This window comes from Pithys albifrons, chromosome 4, assembly GCF_047495875.1.
Source record: "Pithys albifrons albifrons isolate INPA30051 chromosome 4, PitAlb_v1, whole genome shotgun sequence".
Taxonomy (NCBI): Eukaryota; Metazoa; Chordata; class Aves; order Passeriformes; family Thamnophilidae; genus Pithys; species Pithys albifrons.
In genome coordinates this window covers 1,884,139-1,905,980 of record NC_092461.1, presented here as the reverse complement: position 1 = coordinate 1,905,980, position 21,842 = coordinate 1,884,139, and the positions used below count along the sequence as shown (strand labels likewise).

The 21,842-nt window shown below is 41.1% G+C and overlaps 1 protein-coding gene across 2 annotated transcripts in view; it reads left to right on the top strand.

Moving 5' to 3' along the window:
* The window catches only part of RNF144B (ring finger protein 144B), an 87,582-nt gene that overhangs the window by 4,584 nt on the left and 61,156 nt on the right, over positions 1-21,842 (top strand). The window contains exon 1 of one of the 2 annotated variants that reach the window (XM_071553182.1): positions 10,059-10,077. The exons of the other annotated variant lie outside the window; for it this stretch is intronic. The gene's annotated coding sequence lies outside the window, so the exon portion shown is untranslated. Of the gene's footprint in view, positions 1-10,058; positions 10,078-21,842 lie in introns of those variants that run through there. 2 annotated transcript variants of the gene reach the window in all.

Below are 21,842 nucleotides of genomic sequence, written 5' to 3'. Positions count from 1 at the left end.
TCTGAGCAGATTTTAAGGCAGATCTTGAAATGCAAAATTAACTTGAAATCTGGTATTTTTTTCAATGTATTGGTGGAGATGATGAATTATTTAGGCCTATGTTGAACAAGTCTCTCACTGAAATCTTAGGAATTCAATATACACAGGGAGGTGCATTATGTTAATTTTAGAAGATTTAAGAATTGATAAAATAGATCTTGGGGTTGTTCCTCTTCTGTGAATGTTTCTGGAGCGTTTCAAATTTTACTCTTTACAGCTTTTATGTAAATATTTTTACAAGACTTTTCAAACTGTTTCTGCTTACAGGACTTTTGTTGTTGCAGGTATTTTTTGTTTCTTCAGTTTACAAGAAGGTGATACATATTTCAAAAAAATTATCCTATTTTCTCCAAGTAATTATTTTATAAATAAGCTAAAACTCTTTCATATTGGCAAAAATGTAAGCTGTCAAACTTGACAAAATGCTGTGATTCTGTGAAATGATCTATTCCTTTTTTGGAACAAAACAACCATAATTATGTGGACAAAAGCGTCTCTGTGGAGCAGAACACATTCTTATGCTTTCTAAGCATTTGTTCCTGATATTGAAGATTAATGTGTGAAAGACAGAAGTAGAGAGCAATATAAAAAGTCTGTGCCTTTAATTCAATCGAGTTTCTTGAAATAAATGATTCTTGTTATAAGAGGTGATATTCTGTAGTAGCTGCTCAACAGAAAGTTACATCAGAATTTTCTCCATTGTTTGGTGTCTGAACATTGTCTTTGCACATTTGCAATTTAATGAGATATTCTCTTTTCCTGACAAAATTTTACATTTGGTTTTAGCCCAGTAGTTGACTTTCCTGGAAAGCTTATGGGAAAATCCTTTGCCTGGTTTTGATTAAAAAAAAAAAATCGTGTGTTTTTCACATTTGAAAAGTAACTGGAGAAAGAGACTTGTGTTATATAAACACAACTGTAGAATTTGACAGCTTTATCCTGCCCATTTCTTGTAGAGAGTTGAATTACTTTGGAAATAAAAGGATTGGAAAGATATTTTAAAAATCTAAAGTCTGTTTCTACTTTACTCTTAGTTTCTGTCCTAGTTCAGCAGGTGGGACCAGTTCATCCCTGTGTGGATGTGACCAAAGCTGGGCATTCTAAACCCTCTGGGCCATTGCCCAGCAACTGTTTCCAATGGCCCATTGGCAGCAGCTGCCCAGGGCACAGCTGAGCCCTCAGGCTGGGAGCTGGCTGGGAAAGAAGCCTGGCAGAGGAGCTGGAAGAACTGCCCTGCAGGGAGTCCTTGGCACCTCCACACCCACCTGAGGGCTCAGCTCTGCCCATGGGCCATCAATGATTCCAAAATCCCCCCTGACTGCCAGAGTCAGATCCCCCAGTGTGGAACTCCCTGCCCTGGGGGAGGCACTGGGGATTCTCACTTGGACCTGAGGGGATACAATCTTGGGGTTTGGGGACTTGGGGGACCACTTGTCAGATCCAGAGGAGGAGCAGAACCTGGACAGGAAGAGACCACCACTCTCGACCAGACTGTGCCATCATCTGCACCAACAGGTTTTTCACCTTCTTTACTTTGGACTCGGGGGAACCACGTGGGGCTCAGCAGCCACCAAACCCCACTGTGTGCCCCAGGAGACTGGGTTAGACTGCTGGGGTTTGGGGTTTAAACCATTTTCTCTTTGTGCCATTGCAATTATTGTAATATTTTTATTAAATTGGAACTCTGATTTATAATCTCTCTTGTGGTGAGTTTGTTTCTCCTGCTGGTTTACCTTTAAACCAGCACAGTTGCTTTCTGCTGTTTTTTGAAAGACTCCTGCTCTGGTTGCTCCTGTGTGGTGGGACTTGTCCCAATGTTCTCTTAAACTGCTGTAGGCTCTGATGAATTAACATGTGCTACACTTGCTGCTGCCTTTGGTGGGATGAGGCTTCCTTGGATGCCTAGTTAAGGGAAAGCCTTGATACCCACTGTGTGAAGCAGCTTTTATTATTGCTTTTTATTTTTGCTGATGAATTGCAGCACTGATTACAAGATCTTTAATCACACATCAGCTCTGTAACCAGAACACTTTGGTATGTTGGAAGAAGTTGTTGCCTCTCACCTCTCAGAAATCAGTTCTGAAATCCCAATCCTATAAATACCTATGAGAGTGGTTGTCTCATTTGCCTACCCAAATAAAGATGAATTATCACATACCCAAGGTTTCCACAGCTATGTGCAGGACTGTAGACCTAAAATTGGTATCTCTGTAACAGGTTTTAAAGCTTTATAGAAAATTGTACTATGCAATATTATTAGATTTGCTTGTTCTATTAAACTTCCTATTTGGGGCTTGAAAAGTAAACATTTCCAAAATATTAGCGATTTGCCTAATTTTCATTAAATTTGGGTATAAGATCTATCAAGTCCTAAAGCCTCTTCAACTCCTTCCACTGCTCTAAACATTAACAATTTGCCTAATTTTCATTAAATTTGGGTGTAAGATCTGTCAAGTCCTAAAGCCTCTTCAACTCCTTCCATGCTTTAAAGAAGTCCTGAATGCAGCAACTCCAAGAAAAGTCTTTTGTCCACAGCAAACTGGGAGCTCATGTATCCCACTACTGAAACCAGCTGGGAGTGTGCAAGGGGTGAGGGATTCAATGCAGAGAGTTTCTGTGTGTCGCTTCTGACTTGGAAATGTCAACCCAATTTGTAAGTTTAAGCCTCCATCTAATCTGCTACAGGCTTTGCTGAAAAGAGAAGCAGGATCTGGCACTAAAAAAACATTTGTTTTTTATTAAAAACAAATGCCATGGCTCTCATCAAAGTAAGAATTTAGTTGTGTCGTGACTGGTTTTTCTTTAAAATGTGTAGATATATAATTTTATGTTGTTTTTGTTTGTTTGTTTGTTTTTTTGTTTTCCTGGTGTGCTTAAGGGGGACTTAGCAAGGAAGAATTTGGCCCACAATCTGCATCAAAATGTTCACTAACACACATGTGGTATCATTCATGTTTTTTCTTAGAAATCTGAGGGCTGTTAGATTATGTCTGTTTTGTGTGTGTGTTTGCCTGAGCAATTACCCTTTAGAAAATCTATTCACCTTTCAGTTTTCCCTGAAGGTTTAGTGTGTCTTTTCAGAGTAGGTTCTACACTTAAATTTTATTAAAAAAAAAAACAACCTTACTTGGCACAGGAGGTCACATATCTTGGTTATCCATCTGGTTGAGTAATTTGGTTGAAAAAATGAGCCAAACAACTGAGCCATTTTTGTCATTTTTGTGAGTGCCTTACAAAAATACTTCATTCTTACCTACCTTCCTGGCCAGTGCTAAACACAGCCCTCTGTCTTCACTGAATTTGTGTCAGGAAAAATGAATAGCAGTCTCCAGGCTTGCAAACTTGGGAACAGTCAGGAAAAGTGTTCCCAATTAGCTGCATGGACATTCTGGGATATTAAGTTGAGCTAACTTCAAAATTATATTAATTAAATCGCATTCAGATTTGTTATGGATTCTTTTACTTGGAAGTGACTTTTGTTTGTGAATTCGAAAGTAAATTAAGTTGAATTTACTTCTTAGTAAATTAAACAAAAGCATTTTACAGTCGCTTTTAAACTCCAGTTATGGTTTAACTAATACATTTTAAAAGCATATGCAAATTAATCTTCCTGAAGGTTCTGGCTAATAAACCCTGCTAAGTTTTGGTCGGGTTATTGCTGAGGTTACTGTGTCTGCTTCTCTGTTTTGTTCCTCTCCTTAGTCTGCTCACTCCTGGAAATCTGTATTAAGTGAAACTGTCTAAAAGTTTTTTTTTAAGCTTCTATTTTACTGATCCTTAAAGTGTGTCTTCCAAGGGCAGCTGGCAGGGGAAAATTCAGGATGTACAAAATACCCATTGCTGCCCACTGGCTCCTGTTTTGGGTATTATTGAATATTCTTGTTTAGTGTAATTGGAGTTTTCAGCTCATTGCATGTGGAAGCAGCTGGAATTGGAATTTGCACTACCCTCAATTAATACAGAGTAACTTTGTCATGTAGAGAAGCTGGAAGGGCCCTTTTATCATTTGTGCAAGCCCATGTGTTCCTGAATATCCTCCCACACTTTTCTAGCAGTAGCAAATTCTGCTTCTCATGAGGAATCCCTGTTGCCAAAGGTCTCCAGAAGTGAGGCCATCCTGGAGAAACTGTGCAAGAGGAAACTGTGAATGCAGCCAGTGCTGGGCTAAGCCAGGCTTCCTTCTCTGGAACTATGATTACATTCTGGACAGGCTGATTTGGATGAACATGTGGAATCTTTCTTGTTTATGTGGTTCTGGCTGGGAACACTGTTTACTTTTCAGACTTAGTGGGTATTACTCCATACTGGACTCCTTTATAATCCAATAGTTACACACCTCTTCCTTCTCCTGTAATTTACTCCTAATAATCTGGGATTTTCCTGGTAGTAACATGCAAAAAACCCCCAAATATGCCCCATTTAACATTCCTGATGCTTCCCAAACTAAATACTCCCTTTTGACTAATAAAACAGATGACATTCTTTGGCATGGGCTCTGCTCCTGACCTCAGAAAAACAGTCATGAAAATGAATTCCGACAGTTCAGAGCAGTTGGAAACAGCTTCTAGGGAAGTGCCACTCGGTGTTGGTTCCTACTTTCTTCTGAGGAGACCAAGTTTTGTGCTTGGGGTTCTTCTGTCAAGGTGACCATAAGTAACATTCACAGACTTGCAATCATTTCTATTCTGTCACTTGCTTGTGTAAATGAAACATTTCATCATTATGGTATAACAAGACTTAAAAATTGTCTTTTAGAATGCAGATTTTTTCTCCTTATTTGAATTCTATCACTGTCATTGTGGAGCTGAGAACTGGCCCATTTTGCTTTCTGTGTTGCATTTTATTCTGGCAAATATTGTGCTTGTCTGTGTTTGTTTATGCCACCTAACACTTTCAGATACATTCAAAAAGTCCAATAGAACTTGAGTGTTTTAGGATATTTTAAAATATAAATCTATAGGTAATTTAAAAAATGAATTGATGTTTATATCTGATGAGGAGAGGGATGAAGGGACAAATGTTGCATGTACAGTTATTGTACAATAGTGTGGTAACATTTCCAGATGCTTGCAGTGTACAATAACACTATGATGGGAAGAAAAGAACAAAACCAGATAAAATTAAATGACTGGTTTTATTTAGGAAATAGTAGTGGACTGGGAAGAGAACTTCTATTTCTGTACTGTGAAAATGGTGCTGCTTTAGTGGGATCACTCTGTATCATTCCTTAAACTGTCAGAAGGGAATGAACAACACTAGGGAGTGGGAGGATGTGGAAACCATAAAGCCCATCAGACAGCAAAGTTTCCCACCTGAGAGGCTGTTCCTCCATCCCACCGGGAGCTCCTCAAGCATCACCGGGAGGAACGTGCTCGGTGCCTCTTGGCCTCACAAGGTGGAGCTGTTCTCCCTCCTTACCTTGCTCTGGGCCCTTGGAGGAATTGCCCTTGTCCTCGATTTTGCATGGAAAAGTCTTTTGCTGGAAGGGGTGTCCCTGTGCTCCTACTTGTGCTGCTGCTGGCATTGATTAGCAGCTCATTAACCAGATCATAGACATGGACCACTTGGAAAGGGATGAGTTTTCTGTTGCTACCATTGCCCAGACCTTGCAGGTCACACGAGTGCTATTCTTGCACAAGTGAGAAGTCAGGACCATCTTTCTTTTGGAGGGCAAGATGGAATTAGGCCAGTTTTAGCTTAAAAATATACCCTGCTCTGGATGTGTGGCTGGATGTGATGCTGTGTGGCACAGCTGCCACTCCCATAGAAAGAGGTGGATTTCTCTTACATTTCTGCACCAATTCATACACATCCCCTTTTCCTGGGGCAAGATAAGTCCAGTGAACTGCTCTGATGGAAACTGTTCTTTCTCTTTTGGAGGCTGGCAGAAGACTGACAATTTTCTCTGAGTTCTTAGGTCTGGGAGAGGAAAAGCTGATGAAGTGAGAGGTGAGGAGGAGGAGACAAGCAGGCACTCTTCTTTTAGGGGAAGGAAGTCCACAGTTGCAGCAGATTGGAAGATGCTGGAGACATAATGTTACAATACATCTAATATTTAAAATAACAAATTGCACTATGAGTAGTTTCAGTTCAGTGGTACATTTCTTCTTCTTCTTCTTCTTCTTTCTTTATTTTTTTTAATATAGGAAGAATTTTATAAGAATTAGAAGCACTTTGCCATTATCATGATGCCGTGAATGACCCAAAAACAGGACTCTGAGCCACGTTAGTGTAGGGTAAGATAAAAAGTAAAGGTCCTTTAATATCCCAGGCCTACAGCCCACAGGAATACAGGATGACATCCATGTGTCCCAGTTCTTGTTTCCATGGCTTTTATAATAAGATCCCTCCAATCATTGCTTTACACATTTCTCAGTCCAGCCCCAGTCCCACCCCTGGACCAACCCCTGGAATTGGGTCTGGGGTCGTCAAGACCCTCTGTCTTCATCAGCTCTTCTTCTTCAGGCACACAAAGGTCTCTTGGAGTTCATCCAGTTCTGGCTTTTGGGTCACTCTGACCTGTGTTTATGTTTCATTCTGTGGGCCTTCTGATATCCTTCAGCTCTACCTTGGAAAGGAGTCTAAACAAGATTAATTTAAGCTCCCTGTTCTGGGACAGGGGTAGTGATAGAAAGGCATTAGACTTAAACTGTTAGAAATATTAATCCTCTAAAAATCTACAACTACTGTGTTCTTAAAATCTACAAAATGTGAAAATCAGAACAAAAACCCCTTTGGCATCAATCATAAAAAACCCTCTGTGTTTGAATTATTTAGAATACCTCCGTTCTTTTTTAGCTCTGTTATGAAATGCTTCTGGTTTTCGTGTGTGCCAATGAAGTCAATTTTAATCATAGGATTTTGCAGTATCCACAGAGATTAGCTAATTGTGGCCTTGAAACCAAATGTAAATGAATAGGAATAATAGCTCTACATTTTATTTATCGAATAAAACATTAGATTTTTACACAGTAGAAGTGGACATATTAGGATTGTCATTTATTTCATTTTGCTATTAAAAATGCCTCCTAAAAATTGGAACTCGCTTGTTTTCAACATTTGAATACATTGAATTTATATTATAGATGATTCAGATTCCCAGCAGCCTGCTAAGTGTGTTAATTTACAAAAGCTGTAAAAGGCAGACTTTAAAAAGTCATGGACTGTGCAGTGTGCCCTTCAGCACACACTCCTTACCTCCTACTCCCACTATGTGGCTTGTGTCCTGATTCCCTGTTCTCAGAAGGCACATGGATATGCAACTTTGACCTGAGTTGCTGTGTTCTAGTACATTCTTTTCTTTTTTATTATATCAGTGTTGGTCAATGTGTGCTTTGAAGGCAAGACCATAAAGCTTCAAGTGTATTTTTGGAGGAAGGACAAGCAGAGCTACAAGCCTGTGATTAGAATCATAGAATGGATTGGGTTGGAAAAGACCTCTGAGATCATCAAGTCCAACCCTTGGTCCAACTCCAGTCCCTTTACCAGATCATGGCACTCAGTGCCACAGCCAAGCTCAGCTGAAAAACCTCCAGGGATGGGGAATCCACCCCCTCTCTGGGCAGCCCATTCCAATGCCTGAGCACTCTCTCTGCAAAGAATTTTTTTCTGCTCTCCAACTTCAATTTCCCCTGGCAGAGCTTGAGCCCATCGTGCCCCCTTGTCCTATTGCTGAGTGCCTGCCAACTGATTAACACCAGGCTCCATAATGTGATTTAAAGACTAGAGATTTATGTGCCAAATATTGCTTATCATGTCAGATATTACCATAAGGAACATGTAAGGAATTAGAAATGCACTTGTCTGACCTCTGAGGAGCTGTGGATGCTGCTTAGAGCAGCCACTGCTCAGAGGTGGGCACTCCATCTGCCTCTGGAGGGGCCAAGATTTTCACTACAAGTTTGCTGGTGGTTTATTATCATTATCTCCTCTGAAGTGCTGAATTTTAATGTCACACCATTCTTACTTCTGTATAATCCAACCGGTTTCCTGCGTGGGGTCTGCCAAGGACTGATGGACACTGTCTTTAAAGCCTCTCTAATTAAAGAGGGCTGTTGATTACCAGGTTTGCCAGGCAGGGTGGTGACAGCAGCATCTCATAGAATCATAGAATCAATTGGGTTGGAAAAGACCTCCAAGATCATCAAGTCCAACCCCTGGTCCAACTCCAGTCCCTTTACCAGATCATGGCACTCAGTGCCACGGCCAAGCTCAGTTGAAAAACCTCCAGGAGGTTTTTTGCCATTGTGCAGCATCTCCTGCTCTGCTCTGGGTTCCCCAGAATTTGAAGTAGCTTCAGTTTCAACCAGGAGTTCAGTTCACACTTCACTTCTCATGAGTCATAAAGTTTTTAAGGTCTCACCTTTATTTCACTTGAAATGGGTTGAAAGAATCTTGGACAAGTATTTAAATCTCCTCATCTTTTGGCATGTAATGTGTAGGAGCATTTGAAGAGATCAGTGTAAAATCTTATGAAATCCATAAAGGTTTTGAGGGCAGAAGGAAAATATTTTCATCTCTGGAATCGTTCTTGAGGAGTGGAAAAGGAAAACAGGTTATTAATCAAACATGGAACAGAAAGGTCAATATACTTTTAAAAGATGAAGACAGAACCACTTGTAATCCTTGTAAACTCAAGAATTACAGTTCTTTTTAAAGCATTTGCAGGAGATGCATGTTCATGCTTTGGTTTTCAGTTTCCAGCTGAAGAAAATACGTTTGCTTCCTAGAGCTGCCCTCTGTGGAGTCACCTCTCAATAGGGATCTGTAGTGCATATATTTTTCCTTACCTTGACCTTTTTCTTTAAAAATGCTGAATAAATTTGGTATGTAATATTGTGTCTTTTTCAGGGAATAGACTAGTTTGATGGCTTTGGCTACATCAGGGTGAAAATGAAACCTTGTGTTTGTGACAACTGACCTGCCAGCAGCTGTCAAACATGTTTTTGAGTCCTGGAAGTATTTGAAAATGTTCCTGTCAAATAATGGCATGCTCAGCTCTTTCCTGACCTTGGAAATCATTGCTTGTTTTAACAAAATATTCTTGTAGCATCTACAGTTTCTGTGAATTAGGACCAGTAGGGTTCTTCAAAATTAATCTGTAATATCATTAATATAATAAAACAAGCCAATCCCCTGTGTCAGAGCATCATAATTAATTTCTTCTAGTGTCACTCTGCTTTCTTTCATGCTGCTTTTCATTTTCTAATGGAGGTTACAGGAAGAGGGAAATCATAACAGGACACTGAGAATTGAACTCTAATTTACATGGAAAAATATCATAATAGTAAAGTAGCAGTAAATTTCCTTTGGGAAAACAAGGTTTTCTTCTTTGCTGTTCTTCATAAAGTTGTATGTGCTTTGACCTTGTGGTTAATGACCTCAGTAGAGTAATTTCATAGACCTAAATTCACTACAGGATTTGATGTGTTTTCCTTTTTCTTATTATCCCTGGATAATTTTATTAATTTCATGAGAAATATAAATTTCCTTTACTTTCAGATAACCAGCTTGTGCTAATGCTGGGACATTATAAAGAGTTCTAAAGCTTTTGTACAAATTATCTATAACTGATGTAAGTGAATTGACATTTTCACTCCACATTTAAATTAATTTACACTTTTTGTCCTTACAGTAACTGCAACACAAAAATATCTTTTCGAGTTCCTGAAGTAAGAAACCTGTAAATAGACATATGAAGATTAAGACTGATGGAATTTAAATGATTTTCTTCATCCAGATGTATCACCCAGTGCCTAAAATTCACGTGCTTTCCCTTAGCTGGAGGTGTTTGGTAGAGCTAATAGGCAGTTTTGCAAGGAAGTTCTTTTTTAATTTGAAATACTCTGGTGTGGCTGCGGTTGGTGAACACCAGAGGGCTCTTTAGACTAACGCAAAACCAAACCAGTGTCGTGTTTAAAACAGGATGCGACTGAGGCATTTTGCTGTCTTGAATTAAATAGTCAAGACTTTCTTTTTAAAGAATAAAACAAATCAATGCCTTTGAAAGAAGAGAAGTACAGCCTGGAATGCAGCAATGTGAGTTTTTGGGAAGTGTGGCCTTTATATGGAGTCTCTGAAGAGGAGGCTCAGAGGTGACCTCAGCACTGTCTGGAACTGCCTGAAGGGAAGTTCTGGCCAGGTGGGGGTTGGTCTCTTCTCCCAGGCACTCAGCAATAGGACAAGGGGGCACGATGGGCTCAAGCTCTGCCAGGGGAAATTGAAGGTGGAGATCAGAAAAAACTTCTTTGCAGAGAGAGTGCTCAGGCATTGGAATGGGCTGCCCAGAGAGGGGGTGGATTCCCCATCCCTGGAGGTTTTTCAACTGAGCTTGGCCGTGGCACTGAGTGCCATGATCTGGTAAAGGGACTGGAGTTGGACCAAGGGTTGGACTCGATGATCTTGGAGGTCTTTTCCAACCCAATCGATTCTATGATTCTATGATTCTAATTCCATCTAACTGGTTTAAATTTTTATACACTGTTCTGATTAGAAGTCAAGATTTTTTTCATGTTCCCATTCCAAGCAGTTTTCAGATGACTGATCTAAGGCACATGGTTTATGTTTCTTTCTGCTTGTCTGTTCCCCTTTGAACCTGTTTCCTTCCATGGTAGTTCATTTACAGTCCCCTTTCATTATGAAGCCCAAATCTACATTGCACTGCCCTGTCCCTGGTCACTGCAGGCAGAGGTTAATGTGAAATGGAGCTGTGCTTTTTGGGAAGGGTTTTTCAATCCCTTTACACTTGCTTTCCAAAAAAGGGTGAAGCATTATCCATTTCATGGGTGTCAACATGATTCTTGAATGGTCTGAATTTCTAGTGCAGCCTGAAAAGGCTTTGCCATCATCTTGCACTGGCTGAAATTCGGACTCAGTGTGTTTATTGCAGTGATCAGCGTGGACGAGTCAGATATGGCGATGCACTCTCTGAGCCCTTTCCAATAACCAATGGTGTGAAACAAGGTTGCGTTCTTGCACCAAATCTATTCACAATCTTCTTCAGCACGATGCTCCAAAGAGCCACAGCAGACCTCGATGAAGAAAACGGCATCTACATCCGATATCATACCGATGGAAGCCTCTTCAACCTAAGGCGACTGAAGGCCCACACCAAGACCCTGAATCACCTTGTCCAGAGCTGCTTTTTGCTGACGATGCCGCCCTTGTTGCTCACACAGAAGCAGCTCTGCAGCACTTCACATCCTGCTTTGCAGAGGCTGCTGAGCTTTTTGGGCTGGAAGTCAGCCTGAGGAAGACGGAAGTTCTCTATCAACCTGCACCTCAAGAAGTCTTCCATCATCCTCACATCACCATAGGCAATTCAGAGCTTAAGTCAGTCCAGCAGTTCACCTATCTGGGAAGTATCATTTCCTCAGATGGTAAGATTGACAAAGAGACAGACAACAGGCCAGCAAAGGCATACAGAGCCTTCGGAAAACTCCATAAAAGAGTCTGGTCCAATAAACACCTGAAGAAAAGTACAAAGATCAGTGTCTACAGAGCCATTGTACTGTCTACTCTTTCATATGGGTCTGAATCCTGGGTCATCTACCGCCACCACCTGCGGCTTCTCGAACGCTTCCATCAGCGCTGCCTCCGTTCAATCCTAAACATCCACTGGTCTGATTACGTGACCAATGTGTCTGTTCCTGAACAGGCAGGGTCAGCAGTATGGAGGCCATGCTGATGAGAACGCAGCTGTGCTGGGCAGGGCACGTCTCCAGGATGGAGGATCACCCACCACCTCCCAAAGATTGTGCTCTATGATGAACTCGCCACCGGCTGCCACAAGAGAGGAGCCCCGAAGAAAAGATACAAGGACTCCCTGAAACAACACCTCAGCCTTGGCCATATTGACTGCCACCAATGGTCCACTCTGGCCTCCATCGGGATTCATGGAGACACACCATTCATGACGCTGCTGCTTCCTTTGAGAATGCACGTAGAGTCAGTCTGGAGGAGAAAAGACATCGCAGAAAGAACCGTTCCTTGCCAATATCACCGAAAGAGACGTTCCGCTGTGCCTTCTGTGACCGGACCTGCCTATCCCGTATCGGCCTTTTTAGCCACCAGCACGATTGCAGCAAGCCTGGGTAGTGCCCTTCTCAAATCTTCGTTCACGAAGCCTGGCCATGATGATGACCTGATGCCATTTGCAGGGAGCTGTAAAACCTGCTCTCTGATGATGGGAGAAAACATAAACCAGGACCTCTTTATAAGCTGTAGGGCAACAGTGATCTCATTGTCTTGGCTTACACAGTAATCAGATATATTTTTTTGGTGCATCCTTTTGATTTTTCCTTGCAAAGTAGTTCTTGTGCAGAATTTGTTCTGATGTTTTTCAATGACACTGTGGGGTTGCAGAAGATAATTGCTATTAGAGAAAGGGAGAGACATTAAAAATGGAATTAATTATTATAGTTCCCAATTTACATCACTCTAGACAGCATAATTTCATATTGTCAGAGGAAAGCCTGAAATTATGAACCAAAATTAATACAACTGTGCTTTCAAAAGGGAAGTTTTTGCATACACTCAAATGTACACACTTGTTTCAAGAAGATTTTGTGGAGAACAATTAGCAGGCTGCTTGTTCAGAAAAATGAAGGGCAATTTTTCCCCCTATGGCAGGTCAATCATCAAAGCAGCAAATGAGACTTGAAATATAGGCTGAGAGACAGTTGATTTGTAGGCCAATGTTCTAGAAACCAGTGGAGAATTTCCTGTTAAATAACGTTGGCAGCTGCAGAGTAATATTACTGGAGAGACTTTCCTTGGCTGTCAAATATTCCCTATTTTCTTGGATTTTCCTGGCTCTGATGTCCTGTTTCCAATCACAGGTATAGGCAACTTATTTTTAGCCCTTGGTGTTGTTGTTCTGCACAAACCATTCTGCCTCCAAGTAGAATTTTTGGAAGTAAAGGAATATAATGGTGTAGTGGGCACAAGAGCAGGAGATCTATTTGAACCATTTCCAGATCAGGGAGATGTATTTTCATTTGGCTTTTCGTTCACATTCCTGAGACTTGGTGACTCAAAATATCCATTATGCAAAAGGTGATTATGAATTTACAAGGAAAAATTAAATTGGTCAGGAAAAATTGTGCCTGATGGTGACTGAAGAGTTAACTGAGCAGAACAGCCTGCAAAGAGAGCAAGGAGAGAACATTGTGCTTCATTTTATAGTTCTCTCCAAGTCCCATCAAGCTCACATTATTGTTCTTACATGCCAGAAGCTCTTGAGGGAAATGGGAGAAAAGGAATGCATGGACAATGGTATCTAAGAGTGATGGGAGTGGAACTAGGATGCTTTTCCTGCCAGGGAAGAAGATGGGGAAGAAGATACAGGCTGAGGGATCTGCTGCACTGAGGTCAGATTGGGAGGAGGAGAAGGGGAGGTTAAGGTGAAAGGAGAGAAAAAAACCTGCTACAGGCACAAATCATCCCTGACTGCTCCTAAACCTTCTCCCCTACTCAGAACCCTGTAACTCTTTGCTGGTACCCCCTCCCTAGGGACATCTGGGAATCCCTCCAGACCTCTGTCAGGTCCTCACCCTTTCTCCACTGCAGTCCAATAACTTCCCCTCCTGCCATAACCCCGCTCCCATCACCCCTGCCCTGCCTAAACCCTGCTCTGCTGCTGTTTCCAAATAATGCTGGCACAGGAATGAGGACAAAAGTACTTAGGGAAGTCACATTTAGTTTTGCCTGTCTTGCTGAGGTGCCTTGAAGTGATTCCATGGAAGACAGCTTGGTTCTCTTTCCCTGGACACTGCTGGTTTGATACCTAACAACGACCAGAATCAAAGTAATTTGAGTTTTCTTTGAGGATGAACACACAGACAGTGTGTGGAGCTCAGTTTGCTGAGGTGACTTAGAGTTGTGGACATCAAACATCATGAAAATTTTGTCTGGGCACTACCTGGCCAAGACACAGCTCAGCCTCTGAAACACCAGGCTGCTGTATTTCTATTTTTCATCACTGATGAAGCACGATGCATGTGGTGACTTAGATTAGAAAATGACAGGCCTGGAGCTGCCTCAGCTGCTGCTTCTATCACAGAACCAAAATAGCAGAGGCTGCAACACACTTCAGAGAGCTTGCAAAACACACTTGCCTGGGGAAAATGCCAGCCAGGTATCAAATAATTTGGCAAGGAGAAGGTTCCTTTGATATAATCAGCAGTTTATCCCATGAGTGCAGTCCAGGATTTAAGGAGAGCCTGTGCTGGCCCTAAGCTGAACAGACTGAAAGGAACATAATACATTTAAAAATTATTTCAGGCTTCTGTGTCATGGTTTGTTCTCTTTGACAAGGCTCTGTTTGAATAGAAAGCAGAAAACAATATATTGTGATTCTGGAAAGCTTGAGCTCATTTCTTAACTCTACTCAGTTTTTACTAGTCTGAATTTATATGTGTGTATATATATATATATTTACAGACACATATATATATACATATATATACACACACATATACACACACACATATATATACATATATATACACACACATATACACACACATATATATACATATATATACACACATATATACACATATATATACATATATATATACATATATATATAAAATTCATTATTGAAATAGTGTATTTTAGTATTTTTAGCTTTTGCAATTCTAGATATCAGGGCAATACTCAAAAAGTCACCAAGAATTGCAATATTTCAGGAGAAGGCTAAATTATTCTAAATAAAGTCAAGAAAGATTAATGTATTTCACATTATTAGAAGATAAAGGCTTATGTTTATAAGAATCAAGTAATTCTAGTATTCTAACTTGTCTGAGGATAAATTATAAACTGCTGCCATTAGTTATCATTCACTTTGATGCAGGACTCTTTGAAGGTGAATATTTTTGTTCTGTATTACACAAATTCTGAAACACAAACTTGCAGACAAGGCCCATTGACAATATTTGTGGTAAAAACATTTTGCAAGGATAATTAAATGTATAGTTTCGACATTTTGAAAATAAAGAAATAATTATGTGAAGCTTGACCATCAACAACAGATCAAAAATTAAAAGCACATTCAGAACTCTCTGATGAAAAAAGTTCAACTGGGAATCTGAACAAATGTGGGAAATCCTCTTTTATTTGTAATATTATTTGTCTTAATGCCTTTTTAATTTAGAACAAGCTATATTGGACTCGATGATCCTTGTGGGTCCCTTCCAACTCAGAATAGTCTGTGATAAGTCTGTGATATTAATATTGTTCTTCATATGCATGGCTTTTTCTTGAGGAAAAGGTGATTTCTTCCTGGATTGTGAAGAGGAGATGAAAGCAAAGGAAGGGAACAAAGCACAGAGCAGGCATCGTGTTCAGCCTTGAGTCCTGCCACAGAAATTGGGCTAAACCCAATTCCCAAACTTTGTATCCCAGTAGGGATGGAAGTGCTGGAGAGGTCTGTGCCTCTGGTGGAGTTTAGGAAACCCACAGATACCTAATAAACCATATTAGCAACAGTAATTAGTGCTAATAGCTCTGCAGAGAAATGCAGCTTATTCATAATCTCCAAAAGTGGGTGTTGGCTGCTGTAATCACACCTAAATACTTTCCTCTGATAGGTATGTAGATATATTCCTCTCTATCCATTATCTAAATCTGATAACTCCCAGTTTTCAGCTGAGTAGTTCAGCTGGAAGTGGGAAATTTTATGTGGGTGGTGGTAAAAAATAACCTTTATTCCAAAGCAAAGCATACAGGCACACTCAGTGTATCCAAGACTCTGTCCCCATTTTTCTGCTCCTGCTTTCTCTTTAATTTCCATGGCACAGCCTGTCCAAAGACTCACAAAGACAGGCTGGATCCTGTAGGCTTGCCCCCAACTACCCACACTGGCTTTGCCAAAACTTCATCCTTTTTTTGCGTTTCATGTTTCCTTCACGCAGCAAATTTTGCTTTGGGCTCCATGACACAGTCCAGAAACACAAACACAAAAACTTTGACTGCTGTTGAGATCTCTCTCAGAACACAGAGGCCAAAACCTTGTTAAATCTCTTGCTGACATCGCTCTGATCTCTCACAGCCAAGAGGAAACCAAAAAACTTGCCACAAATCCATTTTTTGAGGAATTGCACAGTGTTCTGTCATGCCAAGGTCCCTCTGGAGGTGGCACTTAGGGCTGATGACCTCAGTCTGAGGAGGCAGCACTGATATTTTTAGATGGCTTCTTAAAGGCTTCAAGACAAAGCACAAAGCTCAGCAACACACTCAGTGGCTCATTTCTCTTTTTGAGTTAGCTGTGCAAATAGGCTTCCAAAAGCAGGAGCTGTGCAATGAAAATAATTCTCTCAGGACATTTTTGAAAGGAGAAATTTCTGGTCAGCCTGTCATGCTGATGTGTTTCCTAAAAAGTAGCACCAAGAAGCCTTTGAAAGAGATTGAATTTTTAGGTTTTCAGAAAAACACAGCGTGTGCAACCACTCTCTGCATTGCTTTGTCTGTCCACCATCCCTCTAATGATGCTGGACTCACTGCCTGACTTGTAGTGGTTCCTGCTGTTCCCAGGGGTACTTGGAGAACTGCAGGAATGCTCTGACAGATGGGTGTATCCCAACAAAACTTCCTGGGAATGCCTCCATGACTGAGAGCTTTCTGTTGCTCCAAAGGCCCATTTTCATTTGCACAGAAAATGGAATTATTGAGGGCCTGCTGTGGATAGAAAGTCTGTAATTTATCTGGGAGCTGCATAGCTAATCCATTGGCCTTAGCATTGAACAGGCAAAATGTTGAAAGAATATCTAAGCCCACTGATGATATAAAAGTAAAAATAGATATTTTTTTTGTTTCTTGAGATTTATAGCTCACATATGTTTGCTATACAACAAAGCAAATTCAACAGAATAATGTTACTGTAACTTAGTTAAAGCTTTCCACTGACAGTATAAACCATGAGGGCAAAGCTAGAGCCCCTTTTATGTGCTTCTGGAATATTGATATAAAAATAGATCTTCCCATGTTCATATTTCTTCACAATAGTTTCAAAGAATGCAGAGGCAGGAGTTCTACTGAAATGGATCTTTAAAACTGAGAGTGGTGTGTGTAGTTGCAACAAAAGGGAAATTCAAGCCTGGCATGCACTTCTGAAGAGTCACAGTTTCCCAGGGGATGGAGAGAATCTTTGGTCCTTGTGTGCCTCCCCTCTGCTGGTTCCTGCTGAATGATTTCTAAAGGAGACCTTTCTCTAACATTCACAAATGTAATTGTTTAACAACTTAATACTGCACATGGCAACATAGAGCAAAATAAAAGGAAGGCAGAGGAGTGAATGAGGCTTAGAGAGCAAGGCATGAGCAGTCTGGCTAACAAAACAAACAAACAAGCTGGAGTTTGGTGCACTCTTTGGTGCTCTGGATCTCAAAGGAGTAGTTGGGAATACCAATAACTTCCTCCTCCAACAATGTCTACCTGATTTCTGGTAATAAAGATCCTCAGGAACCTGTTTGGTGTAGTCTGAAGAGAGAACGTGTTCAACCCTGTGAGAGCTGGCCCTACTTGCACTTCTTTTCAGACATTGGTCTCTTCTCCCAGGCACTCAGCAATAGGACAAGGGGGCACGATGGGCTCAAGCTCTGCCAGGGGAAATTGGAGTTGGAGAGCAGAAAAAAATTCTTTGCAGAGAGAGTGCTCAGGCATTGGAATGGGCTGCCCAGAGAGGGGGTGGATTCACCATCCCTAGATATTTTTAAACACAGATTGGCCGTGGCACTGAGTGCCATGATCTGGTAAAGGGACTGGAGTTGGATCAAGGGTTGGACTTGATGATCTGGGAGGTCTTTTCCAACCCAATCCATTCTATGATTCCATGATTCTATGATTATTCACCTTTTACACAGCAGTGTGTTTTCCTTCAGTCCACTGCTGCCAGATACTTATCCAGTTATCACAATAGCTCTTAATTTGCACTCTCTCTATTTTGTTTTCCTTTTTTTTAAAATTTTTTTTACTTTAGTTCCTTTGACAGGTAGTCTCATATATTGACTATTCCATTTTTAAGTCGTGGTAAACAGTAAATATGACCAATGTCTTCAAGTGTTCAATATTTACTTTGCTCTTGAAGAGCCCCTGAATAACTGGTCAGAGCTGGTTTTCAGTATGTTCATTTAGCTCTTTTCTCAGCACCTTTTGAAGGAGACGTGCTGCAAGTCCAGAGGGCTCTTTACCATTATTTTTTCCCCCTTGGAAAGCCTATAAGAAATTCCTACCCAGGGCTAACAGGCAGCAGTGATTTTGCCTTTGCAGAAGTTGAAAAGCTCATTAGACACCACCAGGTTTGGTTTGTGCATGACATTAAGACAAATAATGCCATTGTATGATCACAATACAAAGTGTAAGGACTTGAGTAAAGGTTGTCTAACACTCCAAATGTTGATAACCTGCTGTGTGAGCCTTTTGACTTTCAGGCTGCTCTCAGCTATTGCAGCTCTTACTGCAGTTTTACCCAACAAGGAGCAGTTGTCATGAGAGGAAGTTTACAAATGTAGCAAAGACAGAAAAGGTTGAACAACTGCAGGGACCACAATGTGTTCTTGTAGTGGGTGTCAATATGGTGGGAAGGGGCTGGAAAACAAATAAAAAATAAAAAAGGAGAGCTTGTTCTGTTGGGTCTGGCTGGCAAAACAGATAAGTTGTTCTCACTTGGAGGTGGAAATGGAGGAGAAATTCTGGAGCCTGTGATATTTCTCAAAGGCAAAAGGCTTTCCCAGAGTCTAAAAACATGGCAAGGCAATGTCTGTGTTTCAGGAAGCTGATCCACACAGAACTTGCAGGATGGTCTGTGGAGCACTGCTTGATTTCCTGGCTTTTAAACCCTCTGCTTTGTTTCTACCTCCTAACCATGATCTAAGTCCTCCTAAAATAGTTTCTTTGTACCATTTTTCAGGACAATCAATTACTGAAGCTCCAATTACAAGTGGCAGGGAAAGTTCCTCTGAGTTTTGTCAGCAAAATGATTTCTTTTATTAAGGTGGCTCCCACAATACAAGCTCCACCAGAAACACCTCTGCACTGAGGTGTTGGCAATACCTGTGTCATGATGGAGCAATCAGAGCATCCTACTGATTACTCAACCAGGGTTTCCACAGACCTGCCTGAAACAGTGAAGATTTTTGAGGGGGAGAGGGTGAGTGGGGAAGGGGTTGGTGGTTGAACTAAAAAAAAGTGAAAAGAGGAGGAAAAAAAAAATCTCCCAGTAGTTATAATTAATCAATGCCATGCAGGAACTGTCAAATTTGTGATAAAATGTTTGAGATCAGCTGATGCAAGAATGTTTCATGTGGCTCTTGAGTCTGGAAAACTGTTCTGCCCCAAGGCATAGAATCTGCTTGGAAAAGTTTGTTGTTATTTTGGCGATTTTAATATTTTTTTTAATGACAAAATGACCAGTTCTGGAAATAGTGAAAGGAAATGTGTGGTTTTGTTGTGAGTGTTTTTGAGGCTTTAGGTGTTCCCACTAAGCATCCTGTGGCTGTCCAGCTGTGTGTTCAGCTCCTACACTGGGCTGTAGCTCGTGCTGAGAGCCCTCTGGCCCTTCAGCTGCTTCTCCTCTCCACTTTTCAGGTTCTCCACAACTCACTGCTACTCCCTTGTCTCCTTCCTACTATGTCAGCCTTGCTTGTGTTGTTATGAAATTTAATATGGCCCCCTCTGTAAAAACAACCTTATTATTCATCAGGGAAACATCTCTCCTTTGAGCTCCTTTCCTTCCTCTATGACCTGCACCCTTGGCTAACCAACAGTGATGACTACTCAATATTGGTCAAGAACTGCACTTGTTTGTTTCCCTGATGAGGAGGAAAGGAGGCTGATGAAGAAATATGAAATATTCTGACTAATTTCATTATGTACAAAGGTAGTTTGTGTCTCCTTCCAATCACACTTTTCCTGCTGTTAAAAGTTCAAACAAAGGAAGGTGATGTTGGGAGGAGTCCCTCAGAGAATTTTTCTCACCCTACCAACACAAAAGTTTGGTGGTTGGAGTGCCAGGACTGAGGACAAAAGATGGCTGATGACTTTCAGATACCAGGTTTTATTTTTGGGTTGTTCTTTTTTTTGATGCTGGGGGAGTAGTTTGCTCTGGTCTGTTTATAGTTATATCTACACACAGAGATATATATATAGAATCATAGAATCATAGAATTGATTGGGTTGGAAAAGACCTCTGAGATCATCAAGTCCAACCCTTGGTCCAACTCCAGTCCCTTTACCAGATCATGGCACTCAGTGCCACGGCCAAGCTCAGCTGAAAAACCTCCAGGGATGGGGAATCCACCCCCTCTCTGGGCAGCCCATTCCAATCCCTGAGCACTCTCTCTACAAAGAAGTTTTTTCTGATCTCCAACTTCAATTTCCCCTGGCAGAGCTTGAGCCCATCGTGCCCCCTTGTCCTATTGCTGAGTGCCTGGGAGAAGAGACCAACCCCCACCTGGCCAGAACTTCCCTTCAGGGAGTTCCAGACAGTGCTGAGGTCACCTCTGAGCCTCCTCTTCTCCAGGCTGAACAGTCTCAGCTCCCTCAGCCTCTCCCCATATCCTTCTTATATCCATTTTCTAATTAAAGTTCCTTTTTCTTAAACTTAGCAAGGTTGTTGAGGAGGAATCCTCTCCTCTGGTTTTGGTCAACATTTTGGTTTCCCTCAAATTAAGATACCTGCCTTACTTTCCTTGTTGTGTCACAACCTTTTTTCAGATTTCCTCTGATTGCACCTCAGCTAAGAGCTCTTTCTTCCTGTGTGTTTGAGTGAGGCCTTGCAGGGGGTTTGCAGTTTCAAGTAGAAAGAAAAAAAAATGATACCAGGCTACTTAATTAATTGAGCTCATAGTCTCCCAAAGCAGAGCCTCTTACCATTGCTTTTAATAGCAGAAATGTTAGCAAATGTCAAATAGATGGTACTGGAAGGTGTTGCCTTCTGGTAATCCTTTGCTCACATTAATGACAAGCATAAAAATGCCATGGTCAATGAGATTACATGTCCAGTGAAACAGAAACCCAGATCACAGAATCACAGAACATGCCAAGCTGAAAGGGACCCAGATGTGTATGCAAAAATCAAAAACCTCTTGGTTCAGCACATTTCACAAGAAAGCCTTTAAGGCAAAAACAAGATCAAGCAGACTGGAGGATGTTACATAATTCTATAGATATAAAAATCATAAGCTAGTGCCACATGCCCATAGTGGGATATCTGGGATTTTGCTGAGGGAAGTAACTGTTCTGAAGAAAATGTGAGAGGATTTTTGACTTTTAAAGTAGATTTAGACAAGTTTCAGACAAGTAGAGCAGGGATGACCAGGCAGGAGGGTTTAGGAACTCTCTGCCAAAGTCTTTGTGTGGCTGAGATAACAAGACAGGAGTGGCATCCATTGAAGGGGCAAAGGGAAAACAGTGGAAAGGTGGAAGGACAAATAGAGGGAGAGATTCACAAATGAGAGGTGTCAGTGGCCCCGTGGGATCCAATGGCTCCTCTGCAGGCACTTTCTATTCATTTTGTGTCAGCATCTGCTATTGAAGCACTTAGACACTTGTCTGTTCTACTTAAGGTAAGAGTGACAGAAACATGGCACACGTAGACACTTTGTGTTGTTCGAATGATCATTCTTATTATCTTCCAAACAAATCTGGTTCATCATATCAGTGATGTTCACCACAAAACTTTTTTTATAGTGACTGCCTTTTGATCTTTTAATTCACTTCTGATTTCCCTGTTGAATGCTGGTGTTTTGCTGCTTTGCCCTTGAAAATAGATGACATTTTACAGTCTGTACCAAAGTACACAC